Raw genomic sequence first — 25,570 nt, 5'->3', positions numbered from 1 at the left:
AGCCACCAATAGATGGCTCTCTAGAGATGGCACAAATCATGACCAATTTGAACCTCAAATGTACTAATTTTGAGACATTACATTTTGCACTGGTGTTTCAAAATTCTACAGTGGATAAAACTTCAAATACAAACAGTACTAAATTTCCTAAGTTTCAGGTTAATACACTCTATTATCTGTCTTTCCTCTATCACCTTCCCACCTCTCTATTGGTGTTCTCTGCACATCTTAAGCACATTATTTGTATTTGAAATGTTGTCTCCGTCTTCTTCTGAGGGAACCTAAACTAGACTCAATGTCTGTGTGTGTGTATGTGTGTGGGGGTATGTGTGTTGTATATTGGGATTTGTATACTACGATTCTTTTATAATAGAAGTTGCTATGTAGACATCTTTAACTTTCTACCTTTATGCTCCAGTACTTACAGATCACCCTACATAGCCTTCAATGGAGAGGTCAGGGAAGTTCCAGTGTCCTGAAAAGAGGCAATTTTGTATGCAAGACAGATCGAATGTGAGAGAGACTAGAAGCAAGAAAGAATATCTGGTGACCACCCCAATAATCCAGGAGAGAGAAAATGAATGTATCTTCCCTAGAGTCTGTGAAGCTTTTTTCTTATGGGTCCCTATCTCAACTAGTTCCCTTAAAGTTTTCAGAGATCAGGTCTGGAAACAGAGAAATTGAACATTCTTCACAATTTTACCTAATTATTTTATAATATTAGAAATAATATTCCAACACAAATAGTGCACACAAATAGATTCCTTAACAAATTTCTGCCTCTTTGAATTGCTTTGCTATTGTTGTTTTCAAGTCCATGAAGTGAAAGATTGTCCTATGGATACATAATTGTAAGGAACTTTGCAAATCATGTATATGAAAAAGATTTCATATGCAGAATAAAGAATTCCTACAATTCAACAACAAAAGACAAACAACCCTATTAAAATGGGCAAAGGATTTGAATAGATACTTCTGCAAAGAAGTGTACAAATAGTCAAGAAGCACATGGAAAGCTATTTAACATCATTTGTCTTTTTGCACATTTCTGTGAGCTCTGTTTCAAGTCAAATCAAGATAGCCTTGCAAGTAGGGTCTTCAGGGACTTGCAAGTGGGGTCTCCCAGGGAAACAGAAAACTGGATAAATAGTGACAACTGGGAGTGAGGTTTAAAGGGGCCCCAACCTCGTTCTGTGTCCATCTGGCAACTTCAAGACTCCTTATTTTCACTGTGATTGTAGGCTGTTTTATTTTAAGATTACTACAGACCTAAACAGAATAGGATGGGAGTAGAATAAGTCAAAATACCCAATACTTGCTCTTATTAATGAATTAAGCCATTTTTCTTCAGTAACTCTCCCTGGATTAGTGTAAATCTTTGGTTCATTTCCAGATTTCTGAAAAAAAAAAAATGACACTGATGATGCTTGTGAGTTTTCTCACTGCTTTAATGAAAAAGAGTTTTCAGGGGTTCTTATGCTACCATTTTTGATGATGATCTTCTCCAATTGTTAACTCTTTCACAACCATAGTATAATTTCAAAACCAGGACAATGGCATTGGTACAATATGTGTGTATAGTTCATGTCATTTTACCACATGTGCAGAGTTGTGCAACTACTACTGAATTCAAGATGAAGAATTATTACATCACTACAAAGAGTTGTCTTGTGTCACCTCTTTTTATTATCACATCTACCCCGCTAGCCTTCACCATTCCTAAATCCTAGTGTATTAGGCTTCTCTAGTGGGACAGAACTAATAGGATAGATATATATGTAAAAGGGAGTTTTTTAAGGTGTATTGACTCACATGATCACAAGGTGAGATCCCACAGTAGGCCATCTACCAGCTGAAGAGCAAGGAAGCCAGTCTGAGTCCCAAAGCTGAAGAACTTGGAGTCCGATATTCAAGGGCAGGAAGCATCTAGCACAGGGGAAACATGTAGGCAGGAACACTAAACAAGTCTAGTCTTCTCATGTTCTTCTGCCTGCTTTTATTCTGGCCACATTGGCAGCTGATTTGATGGTTCCCACCCAGATTGGCGGGTGAGGGGTCTGCCTTTCCCAGTCCACTGACTCAAATGTTAATCTCCTTTGGCAACACCCTCACAGACACACCTAGGAAAAGTACTTTGCATCCTTCAATCCAATCAAGTTGACACTCAATATTTACCATCACACCCAGTAAGCATGAATTTTTTCTAAAATCAGTCACCTGTTAGAAGAGTTCCCTGTCTCCCAGGAATGGTGCCACCTTAGTATTCCTGCTATACTTGGTTATTGACAGGGAGCAGCCATAAGGCCTCTGCACAAAAGCAGTAATAAATTTTACAGCACAGCAACTGGGAAGCTGGTCATGCATGCTCCTGGGAGCCAGAGATCCGACAGGCTCATTCTCAGGGCTGCCAAAATCAGTATGAACATGAATAACATCTGTCTCTATCATTGTTTTATCCCCTGCATTGGCATATAGATGTGCTAATACTTTACTAGATACCGAACACCATTAAAAGTGCTTTTCATATAGTGTCTCACTTAATTCTTGTTAAAACCCTGTGAAATAATTAACATTAATATCTTTACTTTGCAGATGAAGAAATAAAGATATAGAAAGGCTAAGTAATTTGTCCAAGATCATACAGATCATAAATGACAGTCATATTGGCTTCAGAATGTGTAGTATTAATATATATAATCCTATAGCTGGCATTCAATTTCTGTTCAAGAAATGAATGACTGAATGAATGAAGAGGAAATAACCATTTCCTAATCATATTCATGTTTGAAAGAGCATTTCCGAACCACTCTGAACTCCTCGTGAGAATAGAAAAATTATGACTAAAATAAAGAGATAGGCCTAGAGGGACCCTACTCCAAATTTTTACTAGCTAAGAACCTGTCCAAACTCCACCTCAGATGACTTGAGGCAGAGGTTCTTCTTCACACTTAAACTAAAATTAACAAAAAAACTCTTCTCATCTGAGTTAATTATGCAAAATAAATTTTGACCCCACCCTAGGAATTTCCACTCATGGAAGTAGGAGTCAGCAAAACATTTTTATTCTTATTTGTACATTCTAACAGGTACAGGTGCAATTAAATAAAAATATTTTGTCAGGAAAGCATGAAATATTTATGCTTATTTAAAGATTATATAAAATTCTAAAGCCTAAGACCTTGGTTATATGCTGATAAGTTTCTGAAAGTACTGCTTGAAGAGACATATCTTTGCCCATTGTTCTTCTGCAACTATAGCAAGTTAAGTTTGAAGACATTCAGGCAAATGTCTTCAAGAAGCTCCTCTTCTCTTTTGGAATATTTTTGCCCCAACCCAGCACATGTGTATATGAAGACATGTAGTTCATCTATACAACCATGTGGATTAGTCATAATTCAGATCCTCCCAGGCCAAAGCAAAAACATGAAAACCATTACTTTGCACCGACACACTGTCTATTATTGGAATACTAGCAGCAGGGACCTATGAAGCAGGGCTTGGGGTTACATTACCTGGGCTGTCAATAGAGCTTGTTTTTCCTAAATTTTACTTATACCATTAGCCTGCTTCAGAGGGTGTTAGACAAACATTTCTGAAACTCATTGTTTTTACTTGAAAATGTAGTTAATGATGCTGTTCATATCATGGAGTGTTTGCCGCATCAGCTACCAAAGAAAAGCATATATCTAAAGTCCAGAAATAAATCTGAACTGTGCTTTGCATAAAAAACAGGTTTCCATTTTTTTTTTAATAGATTATCTGATTCATGTGTCTGAATTTATCTCTTATTGTTGGTTGTTGGGAAACTCAGACATAAACTTTTATGAACTTCTAATAAAATTAGATGAAGTCCTAGCCTGCATTCTGCATATTAATTTCACTTTTAGATTGATCTTTTTCCAATAATATTTTCTTTTATTCCATTTCTTCTCGGCTTTGGAAAATATTACTATGTGTATTTACTCTTTCCTGTAAAAGATAAGATATATTTTTTTAATTAAGAAATTGAATTTGAATCCACTACTGTTGGAATTGTGTAGGCCACTTTGTGTCATTTTTAAAAAGCTCATTAACATGACTAAAAAGAAAACAAAAACAAGAATATATCTCCAGTGTATCCAGTTGAAAAAAAACTTAGTCTGTATCATCTTACCTGATGTATCATCCTTACATCAGGGAAGATTCAGGTTTCATGAAGCCTCAGTAGTCTTAAATTTGGGGAAATTTTTGAATAAAAAGAATACAAAATTATAAATATAGAATTAGAAAGTGAATGATGAAATAAAAGAAATTATATATTTGTCAATAGCCATAAAACCCACAAACAGCATTCACAAAATCCAGAAAGATAACATGAGGTATGTGTCTTAAGTACTGCCTATCACAATTCTATAATTATTTTTCTTACATTTAGACTACATATTCCTTGAGTCTTTATTTGAATGCATTTTAATAATATTTTCTACAGAAAAAAATTGAAAGACAAATCATTGCTTCATCTAAAATGGTTGATGAACTATTTTACACTATTATAATTTTTAAATTTTTGTCTTGCTTCATAACTTATTAGTATTGCCATATACATTTTTCAGATTACTGTCAAATATGGAAAGTCTTCTTTCAATTTCCTTTCTTACACGAGGTATATGATGTCATTGCATGTCACATTTTCTTGCGTAGGAGCTACTCTCTAATCCTCTTTGAATTAATGTCACATTCACCAGTCTGTTAGCATAACCATATCTTACCAAAATAAACAAATATATATATAGTGAGCATTTTTTCTGTTCTTAGAAGGTCCAGGGGAAATGAGTGACTCTGGGCTTTTGGTTTATTTGCTTCACTGTAAATCTGCTCTCCAAGCCTGAGAAGACAAACCACACTATTGGTTAATTATGTAAAACATTTAACAATCAGTACAACATGAACAGTAGCTCTTAATCACGACCAGAATTGAGAACTAATAGAGCACATACTTTGCTGGAAGGAGAAAAGGATTGTCACTTAGTGAGATTTCTCACTTAGTAAGTGCTTACTCAGGCCAATGTGTGCCGAGTAATTTTATAAAAATGAATCAATCTGTGTATCTATTCAATAGAGACTTTAAAACACCAACTTTCCAGGGTACTACAAATCTAATGGTTAACAAGACAGACTTGATGCCTTAAATTCTAATGGAGGAGACAGATAATAAGCCACCAAACATATAACTGCAAATTGTAATGAATGCCCTGATGGGAACCAATGGGATGCTATGAAAAGGAAAACTGAGAGGTGGGAGACCAAATTTAGATAGGGAAATCTGTAAAGGTTATTTAAGCTGACACCTGCAAAATGCACCAGAACAAGACACATGAAAAATGAGAAAAGCAGTTAGGAGTCCTGAGACTTGCAGTATTTGACCCATGTGGGGGAACTGTGCTGGGCGGGTGTGTAGGTCGGTGGTATGGCGTGAGAAGGGAAGCACAGGCAGCTCCCAGATAACTGCAGGCCTTGGAGGACAGGGCCAGAAGTGTTCTAAGTGCAGTGGGAAGCAACTGAAGGGTTGGACCCGAGGCTGACATGACACAGCTTTCATTCAGTCTACTGCATGCAGCATGAAGCTAATGAAAACAAGAGAAGGAAGCAGAGGGCAGCTTGGACCTATCCTAATAATATAGGCAAGAGGTGATGGTGGTTTGGCCCAGATGATTAGGTGCCGATATGGAGTGGAGTGGCATAGAATAAAACACGAATTCCTAATGGGTTGAACGGGAGGCAAAGTAAGGCAGAAAGAGGATTCAAATTTGATTCCTGCATGTTGCACACTTTTACTGATGAGGAGATCAACTGGAAGTGGGGAATAGATTTTATTTAATCCTTAAAGCAACTCTGTGAGGTGAGTGTTTTTGTACTCATTATATGTATATGAAATCAGAGAATGAGAGAGCTTTTAACTTCCTGCGGGTCTCTCAATTCAGAAGTGGAAGAATCTAAAGCAATAGTTTCCCGGATTTATTGCTTTAAGAAATGCACATTTTGGGCCGGGTGCAGTGGCTCACGCCTGTAATCCCAGCAATTTGGGAGGCTGAGGCGGGAGGATCAAGAGGTCAGGAGATCCAGACCATCCTGGCTAACACAGTGAAACCCCGTCTCTACTAAAAAAAAAATACAAAAAATTAGCCAGGCGTGGTGGCGGGCGCCTGTAGTCCCAGCTACTCGGGAGGCTGAGGCAGAAGATGACGTAAACCTGGGAGGTGGCGTTTGCAGTGAGACGAGATCGCTCCACTGCATCCCAGCCTAGGCAACAGAGTAAGACTCCGTCTCAAAAGAAAAGAAAAAAAATGCACATTTTGAATACTCGTCTTTCTTCCTTTAAGTTTGTGGATATTTGGCATAGCTGATCTCTAAATATACTTGAATCAAGCCTGCAAATGTGGAACTATTTTGTTAGAACCTCCTTTACTTCAGAGTTTCCACTAGGGGGAGCTACCACTATGCGGTTTATTTACTGTGTACATTTTTTTTTCTTTTTTTTTTTTTAATAATTAAGGTAAGGTTAGTATTTACTGGTCACCCACAAACTTCATCTTAATAAAGTTCACTTTGTTATCTTTTAGAAAATAGTAATGCATATTTTGTAAAAGAGCCTGAAGTCTTAACCAAAAACTTTAGGAGTAAGAAAATATAGGAAGAAAAAGAAACTCATAATTTTCATAACGGCAACAAAGCATCTAAATTAACTGTGATGGAAAAAGAATCTAAAAATAAAGCAAGGCATGTTGTATGAAATTTGAAAGATGTCATTGTTATTAAGATTTATAAAATTATTTTGGTTCTGTCTTATTTCTTGTGCCTTCTTATTCTTATTTTAAATAAATATTTAATACATATTCAAGAACAACTAAAGATTACCTTATAAACATGTTCCCTGAATCTCTGTTTCTTATGAAGGAATACATTATGGGAGACAAATATTTTCACCCATGGGGAGTTTTAGGAGCACGTGGAGTCTTACGGGATAAGAATATTCATTTAATAAATAACACAAAATAAGCATAATCATAATATCAACAACAACAAAAATAATAGCAACCAACTGGGCACCAGTTGCTGTGCTAATCACTCAACATGTAGAATAGTATGTAATCATTCCAATTATGTTCGAAGTGTTGGTTCCAGATACAATGATGGGGCTGACCTGAGTGTCCCTTCCCTTTGTCATGTGCTGACTCATGAAATGCATTAGGACAGAAGCAGCATTGCAGCAGGTTTCCATTCATGCCATGGAAAGGTATGAATGATAAAGGCATCCCTCAAAGTGGAGTCCCTAAGGTATCAGTAAGTGAGTGCCCTTCCAGTGAAACGTGTTTCTAATTTGGGGTTGCCTTTCCCAGGGAACTTACACGCAAGGTGTCGTGAGTTATTAAAGGTCCTCAGATTTCATGTGTTGCCTCCTGACATCAGATAAAGTGGCAAATGACACTTTTTGAATTAGCATTGTCCCATCATAACAGATGGCCGTTAGCTCAATCTACAGGAAATCAGCTTATTGTCTTCCATATGAAAATAAGCAGGTCAGCATTCTAAATCCTGAAATGACAACGGGAAAAATAGTTCATAGGACTCTGAAAACAGCATGTGAAATAATCAAAGGGTAGGGGGGACCTTTCTTAACCACAAAATATTTGTATTCAGTATACCTTAACATTTCTTTCATTTAGAGCACACGAAATAAATAGTTATATTTTGATATAAAGGCCTGGGGCTTGTCAATATTTAGGTCAGGGGTCTGAATTCTTGCTGCACAGCAAAATCATTTTGGAAAAATGTTTAAATTTCAGATGCTCAGGCATCCAGTTAAGTCAGAATTGTTTTAGTTGAAACCCAGGCATTCATCATTTTTTAAGTTTCCCCCGTGATTCTAATGTGTGGTGTCTCTAATGTATGACCAATTGTATAATAATTGCACAATAATTTTATAATCCATTTCCCAAACTTTCATGTGATAGAAATTGCCTTGGAATCCTGTTAAAATACAGGTTAAGATTCAGTAGGTCTGGGGCAAAGCCTGAGTGTCTGCATTTCTAACACGCTCCCAGAAGATGGCGATATGGCTGCTGACACACCACTCAGTAATTGGCAATGCTGGTGGGCTTTGGTCTCCATACAAGATAGACACAAAGCTCTTCAAATGCAGGGGTTCTTTCTGTTCATTTGCTGATCATTATTGTTACTGGATGGTACAGAAGCTCTTGGAATGTTAAAACAAACAGGGCTTAGCTCCAAACTATCTTTTTAGAGTTGTTAGCTTTGCACCAGAACCTTCTAAAGACTCTGCTTAATCTGTTTTCTTTATTGAACTCTGGGCCAACAGACATTCAGATTTTTGCAGGAAGGAGTTTATAAACTAACAAAGTGTTATAAATCAATGGAAGCACAAGATTTTGCCTTTACATTACCTGCCCAATTATTGTGTCACTAGTTATTGTAAGTACAATTAGGTTCACGGATATTTGACATGCTTTTCTACCAAGTCAGAAACTGTGGGGCAGGAGAAAGCCGAATTGATAGAGTGACTAACATATTCTGTTAGACTAGACTATCTGCACCACCAGAGCAGAGCCCGGTCTGTCCTGAACATTATTGCATGTTCCTAGCACAATACGTAATACGCAATTAATAAATATGCTATGAGCTTTGAATACTGTATTTAATTTAGTCCTTCAAATAATGATGACTAACATGTATTGAATGCTTACCATGTGCCAAGCAGTAGTCTAAGTACCTTACATCTGTTTATTGATTCATTAAAGTAAAGCAGATGACAATCTCCATTTTAGAGATATAGGAAGTGAAGCACAGAGAGGTCAAGTGATTTTTCCAAGGTCACACAGTCATTAAGCAATAGAAACAGACATTAAATCCAGGCACTCTGGTTCCAGAGTCTGTGATCTTCACCAGTATCCTGTTAATGTTCATAACAAGAATATATGATAAGTACTATTATAACGTCACTCATTTACAGGTGAGGAAAGAAAGCAGAGAGACTCTAAGCAACTTACCCAAAGTCACATAGTTAATAATCAGTGAAACCAGGATTTAAACCCAAGAAGATTCAAATCCAGGTTATAAATCCAGAGCCTTTGTTCTTAACCACTAATTTATAGTTTCTCAATTAGCCTGTTAGTTAGAAACCACTTACTAGATGGGAAAAGAGCCCTGAAATAATGTAAGTGCCATAATCAAATATCAAACTGGAATTAATGGCAGAGGATGGGTTGAAACTCACATTTATTTTTCTTTAAATTCTAAGTTCCTCTTCTCTTGGCTTTTGAAACCAATGGAGAACTTTGTCAAATAATAGAAAATGCTTACCTCCAAAGAGCCTCATGAGAATCTTCTGTCAATTTAATTTCTCTTCTACATTCTTCTCCAGGTATACTATGGGTTGTTCACACTGTAGATGGTAGACTAATGTCAAAAAATTAATCAAATGATTCTGAAAGGCACATAGTAACACTCTGGAAAATCAGAACGTCTGCTAGGCCAGGAGGCTAAGTGAGGAAGCAGGGTAGAGGGGAGAGGCATAAGAGAAGGGTGGCTGGCGACGCTGACTTCACCTGTGACAGGCCAGGGAATTTAGAGGTGGAATCACCAGCCTGCTTTTAATTACTTGCTTTTAAGATAAAGAAGTGGAAGTTTATGATGGAGGTATCAATTGTCACTGACATTTGAGAGACTGGTTGTTCAGAAAGACACAGATAGAGTCCATGTGAGCTGGCAGTAACAGTGGGATTTTCCTTGTTGTTGTTGTTAAGTTCTAAAAACCAACATATAGGACAAATTATAAACCTGGACTCTTAAATTGTCAGCTTTCTGTGAGTGGGTAGGAAAGGGATTCCTTGCTTTGATTTTCTGACCTTCCAAGAAGAGCTTTCCATTTTAGCTTCAGTGATAATGAACACAAACTGGGGTTAATAAATAGGTATACTTCCCCCGACCTCTACACATCTTCCAATTTCAGATCCATTTCGCTGGCCATTATGTGTCTGGAGCAACAGGGAAAGAAAACACCTAAGCAAACCATTTTCTTCTTTTGATCTGTACCATGCCTGAGAAAGCAGCAGGATAGGATAGGAGGTGAGAGGAATATTACTTTGCCACCTGAATCCATGAAATTAGTCAACACTGGCATTTTTAAATTGAAGAAATTAAATGGTGCCATGGATCTAGTATGCCATATCTATTTGCCTGCAAATGTCCTTCTGGGAAGCTACAATAGGTGGATGAAGTACAATATCCAGATTTCAAATTTATTACAACTTAGCACAATCTTTGGTTTTCTGGTAGATTTCAGTCGCTTAATAATAAAAAGTTTCTGGATAATGGATTTCGGTATGACTTTACTCTATTTAATATTACATTCATTCAACAACTATAGAGTGCCTACTGTCAAGCAATGCCCTAGGCCTTAGGAATATAGAGGTAAACCATACATATCAGGTCTCCTTTTATACATTTTACTTTCTTCACATTTTATCTCTTAATATAAATTGGCATCAATAGAGATTTATCTCTGTGGGATTTATAATGACAGGCAAAAAAAAAGTAGCAGGAAACAGATAAGCCTTGAAATCAGCAGACTTGGATTTATGTCCTGGGAACACCAGACATTTGCTCTATGTTTTATTAAGCAATTAACTTCATTTTTTCAACTGAGCATACTCAGTAATAAAAATGGGATAATAATACGCATTGTGAAGTTTGGTGATTATGAATATAAGTAATTTGACACCAAACCTAAAACATATTTGGCACTAAGTAATCATTCTAATAATAACAATAATCCTTAATATTTATATAGCACTGCTTATTTTGCCAAGAATTTTCATATACATTATTACCTTTGATTCTAATATATGTATATATATACACATATACATATATTCTATATATGTGTGTATATATATGTGTATATATGTATAGTGCCAGTATATATATATATGTATGTGTGTGTATGTGTGTGTGTGTGTGTGTGTGTGTGTGTATATGTATAATGCCAGTATTTTATTGAGGATTTTTGCATCAATGTTCATCAGGGATATTGGTCTACAATTCTCTTTATTTGTTGTATCTCTGCCAGGCTTTGGTATCAGGATGATGCTGGCCTCATAAAATAAGTTAGGGAGGATTCCCTCTTTTCCTATTGATTGGAAAGAATGGTACCAGCTCCTCTTTGTACCTCTGGAAGAATTCAGCTGTGAATCCATCTGGTCCTGGACTTTTTTTGGTTGGTAGGCTATTAATTATTGCCTCAATTTCAGAACCTGTTATTAGTCTATTCAGGGATTCAACTTCTTCCTGGTTTAGTCTTGGGAGGGTGTATGTGTCCAGGAATTTATCCATTTCTTCTAGATTTTCTAGTTTATTTGCGTAGAGGTGTTTATAGTATTCTCTGATGCTAGTTTGTATTTCCGTGGGATCAGTGGTGATATCCCCTTTATCATTTTTTATTGTGTCTATTTGATTCTTCTCTCTTTTCTTCTTTATTAGTCTTGCTAGTGGTCTATCAATTTTGTTGATCTTTTCAAAATACCAGCTCCTAGATTCATTGATTTTTTTGAAGGGATTTTGTGTGTCTCTCTCTCCTTCAGTTCTGCTCTGATCTTAGTTATTTCTTGCCTTCTGCTAGCTTTTGAATGTGTTTGCTCTTGCTTCTCTAGTTCTTTTAATTGTGATGTTAGGGTGTCAATTTTAGATCTTTCCTGCTTTCTCTTGTGGACATTTAGTGCTATAAATTTCCCTCTACACACTGCTTTAAATATGTCCCAGAGATTCTGGTATGTTGTGTCTTTGTTTTCAAAGAACATCTTTATTTCTGCCTTCATTTCGTTATTTACCCAGTAGTCATTCAGGAGCAGGTTGTTCAGTTTCCATGTAGTTGTGTGGTTTTGAGTGAGTTTCTTAATCCTGAGTTCTAATTTGATTGCACTATGGGCTGAGAGACAGTTTGTTAAAATTTCTGTTCTTTTACATTTGGTGAGGAGTGCTTTACCTCCAACAATGTGGACAATTTTGGAATAAGTGCAATGTGGTGCTGAGAAGAACGTATATTCTGTTGATTTGGAGTGAAGAGTTCTGTAGATGTCTATTAGGTCCGCTTGGTGCAGAGCTGAGTCAAGTCCTGGAAATCCTTGTTAACTTTCTCTCTCGTTGATCTGTCTAATGTTGACAGTGGGGTGTTAAAATCTCCCATTATTATTGTGTGGGAGTCTAAGTCTCTTTGTAGGTCTCTAAGGACTTGCTTTATGAATCTGGGTGCTCCTGTATTGGGTGCATATGTATTTAGGATAGTTAGTTCTTCTTATTGAATTGATCCCTTTACCATTATGTAACGGCCTTCTTTGTCTCTTTTGATCTTTGTTGGTTTAAAGCCTGTTTTATCAGAGACTAGGATTGCATCCCTTGCTTTTTATTGTTTTCCATTTGCTTGGTAGGTCTTCCTCTATCCCTTTATTTTGAGCCTATGTGTGTCTCTGCACATGAGATGGGTCTCCTGAATACAGCACACTGATGGGTCTTGACGCTTTATCCAATTTGCCAGTCTGTGTCTTTTAATTGGGTTATTTAGTCCATTTACATTTAAGGTTAATATTGTTATGTGTGAATTAGATCCTGTCATTATGATGTTAGCTAGTTATTTTGTTTGTTAGTTGATGCAGTTTCTTCCTAGCATCGATGGTCTTTACAATTTGGCATGTTTTTGCAGTGGCTGGTACTGGTTGTTCCTGTCCATGTTTAGTGCTTCCTTCAGGATCTCTTGTAAGGTAGGCCTGGTGGTGGCAAAATCTCTCAGCATTTGCTTGTCTATAAAGGATTTTATTTCTCCTTCACTTATGAAGCTTAGTTTGACTGGATATGAAATTCTGGGTTGGAATTTCTTTCCTTTAAGAATGTTGAATATTGGCCCCTACTCTCTTCTGGCTTGCAAAGTTTCTGCTGAGAGATCTGCTGTTAGTCTGATGGGCTTCCCTTTGTGGGAAACCCGACCTTTCTCTCTGGCTGTCCTTAACATTTTTTCCTTCATTTCAACCTTGGTGAATCTGACAATTATGTGTCTTGCGGTTGCTCTTCTCAAGGAGTATCTTTGTGGCATTCTCTGTATTTCCTGAATTTGAATGTTGACCTGCCTTGCTAGGTTGGGGAAGTTCTCCCGGGTAATATCCTGCAGAGTGTTTTCCAACTTGGTTCCATTCTTCCTGTCACTTTCAGGTACACCAATCAAACATAGATTTGGTCTTTTCACATAGTCCCCATATTTCTTGGAGGCTTTGTTCATTTCTTTTTATTCTTTTTTCTCTAAACTTCTCTTCTCACTTCATTTCATTCATTTGATCTTCAATCACTGATACCCTTTCTTCCACTTGATCGAATCAGTTACTGACGCTTGTGCATGCATCACATAGTTCTCGTGCCATGGTTTTCAGCTTCATCAGGTCATTTAAGGTCTTCTCTATGCTGTTTATTCTAGTTAGCCATTCATCTAATCTTTTTTCAAGGTTTTTAGCTTCTTTGTAATGGGTTCCAACATCCTGCTTTAGCTCAGAGAAGTTTGTTATTACCAATCTTCTGAAGCCCACTTCTGTCAACTCATCAAAGTCATTCTCCATCCAGCTTTGCTCAGTTGCTGGTGAGGACCTGCGATCCTTTGGAGGAGAGAGGTGCTCTGATTTTTAGAATTTTCAGCTTTTCTGCTCTGGTTTCTCCCCATCTTTGTGGTTTTATCTACCTTTGGTATTTGATGATGGTGACCTACAGATGAGGTTTTGGTGTGGATGTCCTTTTTGTTGATGTTGATGCTATTCTGTTCTATTTGTTAGTTTTCCTTCTAACAGTTAGGACCCTCAGCTGCAGGTGTGTTGGAGTTTGCTGGAGGTCCACTCCAGACCCTGTTTGCCTGGGTATCACCAGTGGAGGTTGCAGAACAGCAAATATTGCACAACAGCAAATGTTGCTGCTTGATCCTTCCTCTGGAAGCTTCATCTCAGAGGGGCACCTGGCTTTATGAGGTGTCAGTTGGCCCCTACTGGGAGGTGTCTCCCATTTAGGCTACTCGTGGGTCAGGGACCCACGAGGAGGCAGTCTGTCCATTCTCAGATCTCAAACTCCGTGCTGGGAGAACCACTGCTCTCTTCAAAGCTCTGTTGGAAATGCAGAAATCACCCATCTTCTGCGTCACTCATGTTGGGAACTGTAGACTGGAGCTGTTCCTATTCGGCCATCTTCATCCACCCCATATCTTTAAATTAAAGGCAATAAATTTGGGTCAGCTTCACTTTAATCCAAATCCTCTAATGAATATATTTAATACCCATTTTAAAAGGTGTTTTGAAAAGGTAAATTTTTCTTCTAAATTGGCACAGGCCATCGATGAAAACATTATTGTGAGTTTCTGCCTCATATCCTAAAATAAGCAAAACTTAAATAAAAAGGCATACAGGATCTAATTAACATAATACAATGTTTTCAAAGAATTTTTGAAAAAATATATAAATAGAAAAACAACAGAGAAATTATTTCTCTCACCCTGTCATTTAGTGTCATTTAGTGAGCATTTTTTCTCCCAACTTGCTCAATTGTTATTTCCAGTAACTAGATCCAGGTTTACATTACTGATAAATGATGAGATCTATGCTTCTGGAAATTTTGACACTCAAAAGAATCAATTTCAGTCTAGAGTGGGTCTATAAATTCCATATATATATATATATATATATTCCTGTTGTTTTTCATGATTTCCTTTGTCATATGTAGAAGAAATCCATTAAACAGCAAAGATCATTTTATGGAAATATATGGACACAGAATATTTCACACTAACAGAGACTAAAAATCACCTGCACAAATCCATCATTTTACAGATGAAGAAATAGAGCCACAGGGATAAAAAGAACATTAAACTTTCTTGGGCATCTACTTACATATCCTTGTGCTTTGCATATGCTCTTCTCATTAAATTAATTCTCCGTAATAAGTTTATCAGATTGGTACAGTATTACAATAGCAATTTATAGGTGAAGAAACTGGCACTAGAATGATTAAATAACACTCAAGTGTTGTAACTAGGATTTGGGTGTTATTTACCTAAATAGTTTTGTCGCTTTATTGCATTGCCAATGTTTCTGATTGCACTTCAATGGAAGAGTCTCTCCGTGTTTGGTGGAGGAGTCCACAGGAGGATGGTCTGTTTGGAGAGCTGCAGGGAGATGTGCAGTGGAAGCTGAAAGAATAAGAGTAGAAAGTGGGCCCGATGGAAATAAAATATGTTTAAAGGACTGTTGTCCACAATTTGGAAGTTATAGTCTATAATCTTTTCTTGAGGGTCAGAAACTGATCTATCCTGAAAATATGATGATTGCTTCAAGACTTTCATCATGTTTTCTACATGAATTCCATAAGACTGTCAGAGAGCCATCGAGCTATTCTGGAGCCTCTGTGTATGTTAGTGTTTATCCACACCAGCCACTGTGCTACTGCTTTATATATTATGATATCACAGGATCTTCAAAATAGTGCTGTTTTGTTTTACTTTATTTTTTAAATTTTATTTTGAGTTGAAAAATAAACATTGTATATGTTTATCATGTATTACATGTTGTTTTGAAATATATATTCATTGTGGAATGGCTAAATAGAACAATAGCACTATTCTACATATCGTGATTGCCATTATTATTGTAATTGTCATTACTACTCTCCAAGTGAAGAAACCAAGTGTCAGTAGGATTAAGCAACTTTTGTAGGGTCATGCAACAAAATTGACAGAAGCAAGATTCAGATCGTGTTCTCTGACTCCATCACCTACACAGCGACTTTGCCCCTGACTCAGAAAGACTGCCTGTGACTTACTATAGTTTGATTTTTATCATTCTTCTTTGAAACTTTAAAAACACATTGAAAAAATCTTATGCCTTTTTTTTTGGCATATCTTTAACAGACATCAACATATCTGAGGCAATGAATGTAGATGTCACCAATTGACAGGCTTTCAGCTGGGTCATTTTCCTTTTTTTCTTTTTTTAAAAGTATTTATTTAATTACTTATTTTTGAGACGGAGTCTTGCTCCGTTGCCAGGCTGGAGTGCAGTGGCACGATCTCTGCTCACTGCAACCTCTGCCTCCCAAGTTCAAGCGATTCCCCTGCCTCAGCCTCCTGAGTAGCTGGGACTACAGGTGTGCACCCACGTGCCAGGGTAATTTGCTGCTGTTGTTGTTGTTTGTTTTTGTTGTTGTTGTTGTTTTGTATTTTAGTAGAGATGGGGTTTCACCATGTTGGACAGGATGGTCTCAATCTCCTGACCTTGTGATCCACCCGCCTCGGCCTCCCAGAGGGCTGGATTTCAGGCGTGAGCCACCGCGCCTGCCTCAGTTCAGTCATTTTCTAACACATTATTTTATAACCCTCTTATGATAAGGTCTTTGTTTTCCCTTTAGCAACATCAAAAATCATTTGAGTCAGGAGATCGAGACCATCCTGGCTAACACGGTAAAACCCCGTCTCTAATAAAAATAAAGATAAAAATAAAAATAAAAATAAATTAGCCGGGCGTGGTGGCAGGTGCCTATAGTCCCAGCTACTCCTGAGGCTGAGGCGGAAGAATGGCGTGAACCCGGGAGGCGGAGCTTGCAGTGAGCTGAGATCGCGCCCAGCCTGGGTGATAGAGTGAGACTCTGTCTCAAAAAAAGAAAAAAAAAAATTAATAGATAGCAGTAAGCCTAATTGAAAACATTAAATGATATTTTGTAATACTTAAAGCTATCAAGTATCCAAAAAGGTTATTAATTTTTTTAATTGATTTTAAAATTATGTATTTCTAGAAAAGTTCAGGTGTGAAATAGAGCACCTCGTATCTCCATCAGATGTCAAATCAGATTGAAAATTTTAACAACATTTTTAAATATATTTCTGGGTTTTGTTCTTGCAGATGCTATTGTTTGGAAATAAATCTAAGAAAATAGAGCCTAACAGTTTGAGCCAAATTCCTCCCATGCTCCATTCCCACCCATGTTGCCACCCTTTTTATGTTCTTCATGGAAATGTCTCCTTTCTACTCTGAAATTACAGCCGCCTCTCTCTAGATGTTTCTGTTTTTATTCATAAACTTGAAAATTCTCTTGTGATATGAACACCCCAATGCTAACTGAAGAGGGGAATGGTTGAAATAGCAAACTTAAACATAATTGCTGCCACTGCTGTTTTTTGTCCAAATATGTGTTTCTTTTTCAAAATAAAGAAATGAAAACAAAGTGGTTTATTATTCTTGGTAGTAAATTGGCGGTGGACAGTAAGGTTGCATTTTTCTCTTGTATTGGCAATTGATCTTATGTGCACTGATTTATATATGGAACTGTTCTTGCTACTTAAGGAAAATGAGCTCTCATTATATAAATGAGTTTATTAAAACCCTACTGCCTTAGGCAAGTTGGCAGTTTTTTTATCAATCTCCAAATTTAAACATCTCTAAAATAAGAAATGACAAAACATCTACAAGAGATGCTCCAGCTTATCCTGGCCCCAGATTAATTGACTCTCTCTTCCATGATTTGGGGGATTGTGAATATTAAGCAGCATATCTAACTCGTTGACACTCAGATCATGTCTCTCTTTTACCAGCCTATGAGGGAGAGAAAATATAATATGACTTCTGGGTAGTGTCCTACTGGTTACTCACGCAGATTGATTTCCTCCTTGAATCTGAGATTAGTTTTATCATGAGACTTGAATATTTTACTGAGGTTAGGGGTTAGGAAAAAAGGGGGTCAATCATTCTTACTATCTTGTGTTGGGTGACATAAAATCATCCAACAGGTGAGACATGGGAGATAATTCTATTATATCTCACTGCAGTGAGTAATTATCACTGATGAATAACAGACACTGATTTGAAAAGCAATCACCTTTCTACAGCCAGTAGGGCCTTAACAATTAAGAAAATGTTTTCATAATATATCAGCGAAGGAGACAGCTTTTACTATGAAAAATATGATTAGCTTCCAAGCCACGTAAATGTGGGTTTGCTCTGAGCCTTTGAGAATCAGGAACTTGAAGCTGAAACACTTCTAGAGATCATCCAGAATTCCTAATGTTATATATGAATCTTCTCTAGGGACTCTAGTCAATGGTTGTTCAAAATACACTTGAGTACCTCTAGAGACAGGTAGCCACACCCAGGATAGCTCATTTCATGTTGGATAACTCTTAAAATTATATTGATCAAAATATTTATATGATGTACTTTAGGATTTAATGTTTTAGATTACTTCCTATAATTTAAAAATAGTAATCACTGATTGTGTTCTTTCTTCTTCTGGCCGAACATCCCAAGTTGCATCAACCATTGTGTGTGTGTGTGTGTGTGTGAATTTCTTTTTACCCTCCAGTATATCTGTGTTTCTTTTTTTAATCCCTTTTTTGTCTTGTTGATATTTATGAGCATCATTTTAAATTTCGCTTTATAACAGGATGTTTTTTAGTAGTGGGCATTTCTGTCAGTATCACAAATAACCAGTGAGTGTCGCTGTTCTAACACAGACAAACACTTGTGGGCCTGTCATATAGTGATCAACAACATTCTTGCGTAAGCCATAAGCACTTTTAATTATGCGGAACACAGGCAGTGGGCTGAATGAATCAAGGGTCCTCTTAATCCACCCACATTAGCTAATGTAGACATTTCAGACAGATTTACTGGTGCCCTTTTATTGTCACTAGTCTACTTTAGTTTTCCAAGATAATTCATTTTGTTCTCCCTTCAAAATAAGACTGGTCATTTTCCCCAAAATGCTCTTCCTACAACTCAACTTGTATAGTTTGTAGACAACTGTTTCTCTTGATTTCAATCATTCATTCAGTGGGTTACTACTACAAAGGGAAAGGCAATAATTCTGAGTATCCATCTGTACCAAGTTTCCTTCCAAGAACTCCATGTGTATCATTTCTTTTAACACCACAACAATGCAATGAGGGAGTCATTATTCATGTCGTTGTTTATATCAGGGAAAGGAGGCTGAGGAAGTTAAATAACTCAACTCTGGGTGACATAATCAGTAAGTAACAAATCTGATGTGAGAAGCCAAGACCATCTGACACCACAACACCATTCTTTCCACTATACCCTCCTTCCTATCTGCAGGTGGTGCCTGCAAAAATGAGGAGCATAGAAACTAGTATCTCAATCCTTGAACATGTTGGGATTTCAACATAATCAGTAGATAACATTTTTCTCTTCTCTGCCTGGATTCTCAGAAAATATTTGAGAAATAGAATACCAGAGACTAAAAGACAGAGATCAAAATGTCAATTGTGAATTGATGTAAGCTGGAAAATAGGACTTAGATATGTAGCCAAAGGAGCTTGCCCAAATTCCTCCCCTCATTCTCAATCTAATAGCTACCCACCCAGTAACTGGCACAACTAGCAGATCCCAGGGCACCCACAAAGGGATGGACCACATACCAGGTGATAGGAGAGAGAAAACAGGCCAAAATGGAGAGGAAAAAAGAAATTCCTCAACCAATCTTTCCTATATATTTTAAGCTAACAAATCATATATAAACTAGATTTTTTTCCCCAACAGAAGTCCCTACACATGGAAATATGAGGGGTATGGAATAACTGTTCACTGAAAGACTTGTGTTTTCAATATTTGCAATGCCAAGCAAGGTTATTTCAGGCCTTGTAGAGCTTGTTTTCATATAATTATTCTGAGTAATTAACCTTTTACTCTGAGTAAAGTGGGGCTTCATTGAATGAAAGGTTTTAAACAAAGGAGTTGTATTAGCTGAATTTCATTTTAATATCACCTAGCTCATGTCTACTCATTTTCAAACTTAAATCTACTATCATTTTGGTCAATGGAGACAGTAGCAAGACCAAAATCAATTAGGAGATGTACAAGAGATGGTGGCAGTGGAGATGGGGAGAAGTCATGGTTAGATTTCGGACATATTTGAAAGTAGATTGAATGAGGGTTATGAGATAGAAGAGTCAAGATTTTTGGCCCCAAGCTTTTCTCCTTCAATTGAAATGACAAAATAATAACTGAATACAGTCTGGCAGCCAAGATCAGAGAGATCATTTGGGAATGTCGACTTTGGACTTGATTCTTTCAGACCAATGGAAATGTGAAGAAGACATACATGTGATCTAAATACCTGGAGTTAGAGAGAGATCTGGACTGGAGATGGACATTTAGGAAGTATCATTCTACAGAAGATGTATAAAACCATGAGGTAGGATGAAATTAGCGGGCATAAGAAATAAAGAGAAGAGTCTAAGGTTTGAGGTCCCTGGGGTTTTGCAAAGTTAAAAGGTTAAGAAACAGAGGAATGACAAAGAGGCTGAAAAGGAGAGTTAATGAGGCTGGAGAAGAATCAAGACAGTGTGGTATTCTGAAAGCTAGGTGGGGGAAGTGTATCAAGGAGGAAAGTGTGATTAATTATATAGCATGCCCCTGATATATCAAAGCCGAAGGTTAAGAATTCACTTTGGTGAAGAAGAGGTCATTGGTAACTTTGACAGTCTTAGTGAAGTGATGAGGAAAATAAATACTGTAGAGGATTTTTGAAAAATGAATTAGAAATAGTAAATTTTGGTTCTAACTTTATCTGCTTTTGTGGACTAGTGGAGCAAAAGGCAACAAATAAGTTGAGAAGAAGCCACCAGGATAACTAGAGTCAAGAGAGATTGCCTTTCTTTTTCCTATTCTTTCTAGGGATTAGAAGACCTATTTGTATAGTGATGATAAATGTCAACTAGAGTGGGGAGGCGGAGACTGGCATGCTTGTATGGTGATGATTATTATCAACTAGAATGGCAGAGGGTGCAGGGACTGTACTTGACTCTGTAGGGAGAGAGCATGTATGGGAAATTATTGGGCTGTTGTCCTGAAGTAGGGGTGAGGGATAGAAACTACTCCATATGTAGAGGAGATGGCCTTTGTTGGAATACGGTTTGTTTATCTAGACTATCAGTCAGGAAGGCAGAATATATGAGCATACAGTTGCCAATAAGTGGGTGGGAGCTGTGGAAGTTTTCTTCACATTGCTTCAATCTTCTCAGTGAAATAGGAAGCAAAATTATCAGCTAAGAGTGAGATATAGGGAGGAGGTGTTGGAAGACAGGGTTTGAAATGAGGGAATAAAATATGAAGTAGTCTTCTAGGAGAGTGGGAGAATAACCGGACCTGGGAAACATATTTTGACTGCTGGGCACCATTAAGCCCTCATGTGGGGTTATTATCAGGAATTTGAGGAAGACCAGTCTATATGCTGGCATGTTTTTTCCTTCATTTGTGGTTTAATTGCACAGGTATGAGTATGGAGGAAGTATGATGCCCATGCAAGCACGCACGCACACACACAGAGACACACACACACACACATACACAGAAACACACAGACACACACACATACATATACACCTTACTTTTAAAAACAAGTTGTTTTACATCTTTCCTATGCTATTTTTGTTTTCCTTTTAGCTCTGTCTCTCTCTCTCTCATTTGCTCTCCTTCTCTATCTCTCTCGACATTTGCCCCCCATTTTATAGCCCACACCAACTAAATAACCAAGTATGTAACAATTGAAAATTATTTTAGAGATCAGTTTCATTCTCCTCATTATAGATGGGGAGACTAAGGACCAGATAAAAAGGATTGGCCCAGATTTTGGCAGTCACATAGGAACAAACTGCTAGAAGCTTCCCTTATAGATATGTGTCTGTGGAACAGGTGTATAGAAAAATTATATGCTAATGTTTAGCAGATGCTCAACATAAATTATCTTATATATTCAATAACTCAGTTGAAGCAAAATAACATAACCCTGCATAATATCCCTCATATTCTTGTTAGGATAATGTCACTACTGTTGCCTGGGTACTCCTTTACTTTCTTTCTTTCTTTTTTTTTTTTTTTTTTTTTTTTGAGGTGGAGTCTCACTCTGTTGCCCAGGCTGAAGTACAGTGGCGGAATTTCCACCTACTGCAACCTCTGCCTCCTGGGCTCAAGCAATTCTCCTGCCTCAGCCTCCCGAATAGTTGGGATTACAGGCGCCCACCACCACTCCCAGCTAATTTTTGTATTTTTAGTAGAGATGGGGTTTCACCATGTTGGCCAGGATGGTCTTGAACTCCTGACCTCGTGATTCACCTGCTTCGGCCTCCCAAAGTGCTGGGATTACAGGTGTGAGTCACCGCGCCCAGCATCTTTACTTTCTTAATTGCCTCTTCATAATATATTTCATAAACTATGGCAATCCCAGAATGAAAGATTGTTACCACTGTCATTGGATTTCTAATTTCAATTTGGAATTTAAAAACCAAATACCTGAATTGTTGTCCTAATTCTGACATTGCCTATTTATAGCCTTGGTTAGGTAATTGAGCTTTCTGAGTCTGTAGTTTCTTAGCTTATTAAATGAGAAAAAATAGACTAGATATGCAGTTAAAATAATTTTAAAATAGCAGCATAAATGAAACTGAAGTACTTTTATTTAAACAAGGGCTGGTGCATCCAGTTGGCCACTCACTGAACACCTTTGTACTGTTTTAGGTTTCTTTGATACAGCTACACAGAATTCAAGTGCTCCAAGGATTACGATTTCTAAAAGTAGAATGGAGGATCTAATATTTCTTCCAGTTCTGTCATTCTATAAACACATTATGTTATGTAGGGGAGTGGAGGGATTGAGAGATAGAGAAGGAAGAAGAGAGACAGAGAATGAAAAATGAATGGTAAGTTCAGGTAAAAGATTCTTACATACCTACAGTTGCAAAAACCCTTAAATGCCTTATATGATAAAATGTTTTATTTCCTCCATCCCTATTGTTACAAAAACCTTCAATTACCTTGTAGAACAGACTGTTTTATCCCTGCCCCCACTGATGTAATCTCAAAAGACAACTAGGCTCAAAGTGAGAGTGAGATAGACCTTTACATTATCAACTCATTTCTAAGCCCCATCACATAGATAGGCCTGCATGTTTTAGAAGAGCATTTATGGTTAAAAATGATAGAAAGTTATTAATATTACAAATTGAAAAGTAGGGGAGAGACTGGTGATTCAGCCCTGCTAAGCTACAAGGTACTAGGCAAAGACTGTGAAGGTAACTGCCAAGATTCAGCCAGTCTTCCAGTCATCATGTGCTGTCTGTCTCATATAATTTCTTATACATAAACTGAATTTTATCTGGTTCTTTGGAGAAGTGAGGAGAATAGCTAATTCATAAAAAGTTGTTAGTGCATGAGAGTTTATTTAAGAAAAATGATGGCCAGGTGTGGTGGCTCATGACTGTAATCCCAGCACTTTGGGAGGCCAAGGCAGGTGGATCACGAGGTCAAGAGATCGAGAACATTCTGGCCAACATGGTGAAACCCCGTCTCTACTAAAAATACAAAAAATAGCTGGGCATGGTGGCACACACCTGTAATCCCAGTTACTCAGGAGGCTGAGGCAGGAGAATCGCTTGAACCTGGGAGGCGGTGGTTGCAGTGAGGTGAGATGGCGCCACTGCACTTCAGCCTGGCAACAGAGTGAGACTCTGTCTCAAAATAATAATAATAATGAAAATGAAAAATGACAGAAGTCAAAAGAATACCTCCGATTATTTCAGTGAATAAACTAAAGGCCTTAAACAAATATTACTTTCAAACTATTTATATATTTACCATTATAGAAAAAATATAAATAACAAAGTACAAATGCATAAATACTGGGATGTGTTGAAAGTACACAGAGAAAGAAATAACATGCCTTATATCTTATTATTTGAAAATCAGCACTTTTAATATTCTGTAATATACTTTCAGCTTTTGTATGGACATATATATGTGTTTAGAAATTATGATGCTATCATGCAAAAACTATTACCACCAGTAATATATAAAATTTCCTAGTAACTTAAAGCATCAAGCACAAAATAAATAACCCTATTAATAATGGGCAAAGGAAATGAATAGACATTTTTTAAAAGAAGCCAACAAACATATGAAAAAATCCTCAACATCACTAATCATCAGAGAAATGCAAGTCAAAACCACAATGAAATGCCATCTTGCACCAATCAGAATGGTTATAATTAAAAAGTAAAACAATAACAAACGCTAGTGAGGCTTCAGAGAAAAGGGAACACTTATACACTGTTGGTGGAAATGTCAATTAGTTCAGCCACTGTGGAAAACAGTTTGGAGATTTCTCGAAGAACTTAAAACAGAACCACCATTTGACCCAGCTATCCCATTACTGGGCATATAGCCAAAGAAAAACATAAATAGTTCTGCCAAAAAGATACATGCAGTTGTATGTTCATCACAGCGCTATTGACAATAGAAATGACATGAGATCAACCTCGGTGTCTTTCAATGGTGGACCTGATTTAAAAAAAAATGTGGTATATACACACCATACAATGCTACACAGCCATAAAATGAAAGAAATTAAGCCCTTTGCAGCAACAAAGATGCACCTGGAGGCCATTATCCTGAGCAAACTAACTCAGGAATAGAAAACCAAGTACTTTATGTTCTCATTTATAAATGGGAACTAAGTATCAAGTACATATGGACACAAGGATGGAAACAATAGACACTGGGGACTATTAAAAGGGAGACGGAGGAAGGAAGGCATGGACTGAAAAACTGCCTATTGAGTATTATGCTCACTACATGGTTGATGGGATCATCCATATCCCAAACCTCAGCATCATGCAATATACCCATGTAACAAACCTACAAATGTACCACTTGAATCTAAAATAAAAGTTGAAATTATTATTGTTATTATTTTATTTATTTATTTTTAGACGGAGTCTCACACTGTCACCCAGGCTGGAGTGCAGTGGCATGATCCTGGCTCACTGCAACCTCTGCCTCCCAGGTTCAGGTGATTCTCCTGCCTCAGTCTCCCAACTAGCTGAGACTACAGGTGCCTGCCACCATGCCTGGCTAATTTTTGTATTTTTAGTAGAGTAGGGGTTTCACCATGTTGGCTGGTCTCAATCTCTTGACCTTGTGATCCACCTGCCTCAGCCTCCCAAAGTGCTAGGATTACAGGCGTGAGCCATCATGCATGGCCGAAATTATTTTTTTAAGTTTATTATGATCAAATCTTAAGTAATATCAAATAATATTCACTTTGGCTTTTATAATATGTTGATTGAATGGTATTATATTCTTGTTTTGATTCATTTTCTTTGATTACTACTAAGGATTAATATTTTTCATATGTACACAATTTAATATTTTCATATTTACAATTTTCATTTGAAATAGAGCAAGCTTTTTATTTAGGCTTTTTTCAGTGACTTCAACTTATTACTTTTTAAATAGTATGTTGAGTACCTACAGCAATGGCAAATGTAGATTGTCCTCTACATAATGCTTTAAAAGCATTAAGGATTTATATGTAATATAACTAGGACCTAGTGAGGAGTACTAATTGCCTTTTTACCCATTAAATTCATGTTAAAGTATTTATTATTTAAAGGTCATTTTCTCAAATTGCAAACAGTTATTTAACATTTTTTTAA

The 25,570-nt window shown here is 37.1% G+C and overlaps 1 protein-coding gene across 4 annotated transcripts in view; it reads left to right on the top strand.

Annotated features, from left to right (window-relative positions):
• The window catches only part of ANO3 (anoctamin 3), a 469,771-nt gene that overhangs the window by 89,511 nt on the left and 354,690 nt on the right, over positions 1-25,570 (top strand). The gene's annotated exons all lie outside the window — the stretch shown is intronic.

Source organism: Pongo abelii, chromosome 9 (genome assembly GCF_028885655.2).
Source record: "Pongo abelii isolate AG06213 chromosome 9, NHGRI_mPonAbe1-v2.0_pri, whole genome shotgun sequence".
In the NCBI taxonomy this organism is placed as follows: Eukaryota; Metazoa; Chordata; class Mammalia; order Primates; family Hominidae; genus Pongo; species Pongo abelii.
The sequence above is the reverse complement of the archived record's forward strand: the minus strand, read 5'-3'. Positions and strand labels throughout refer to the sequence as shown.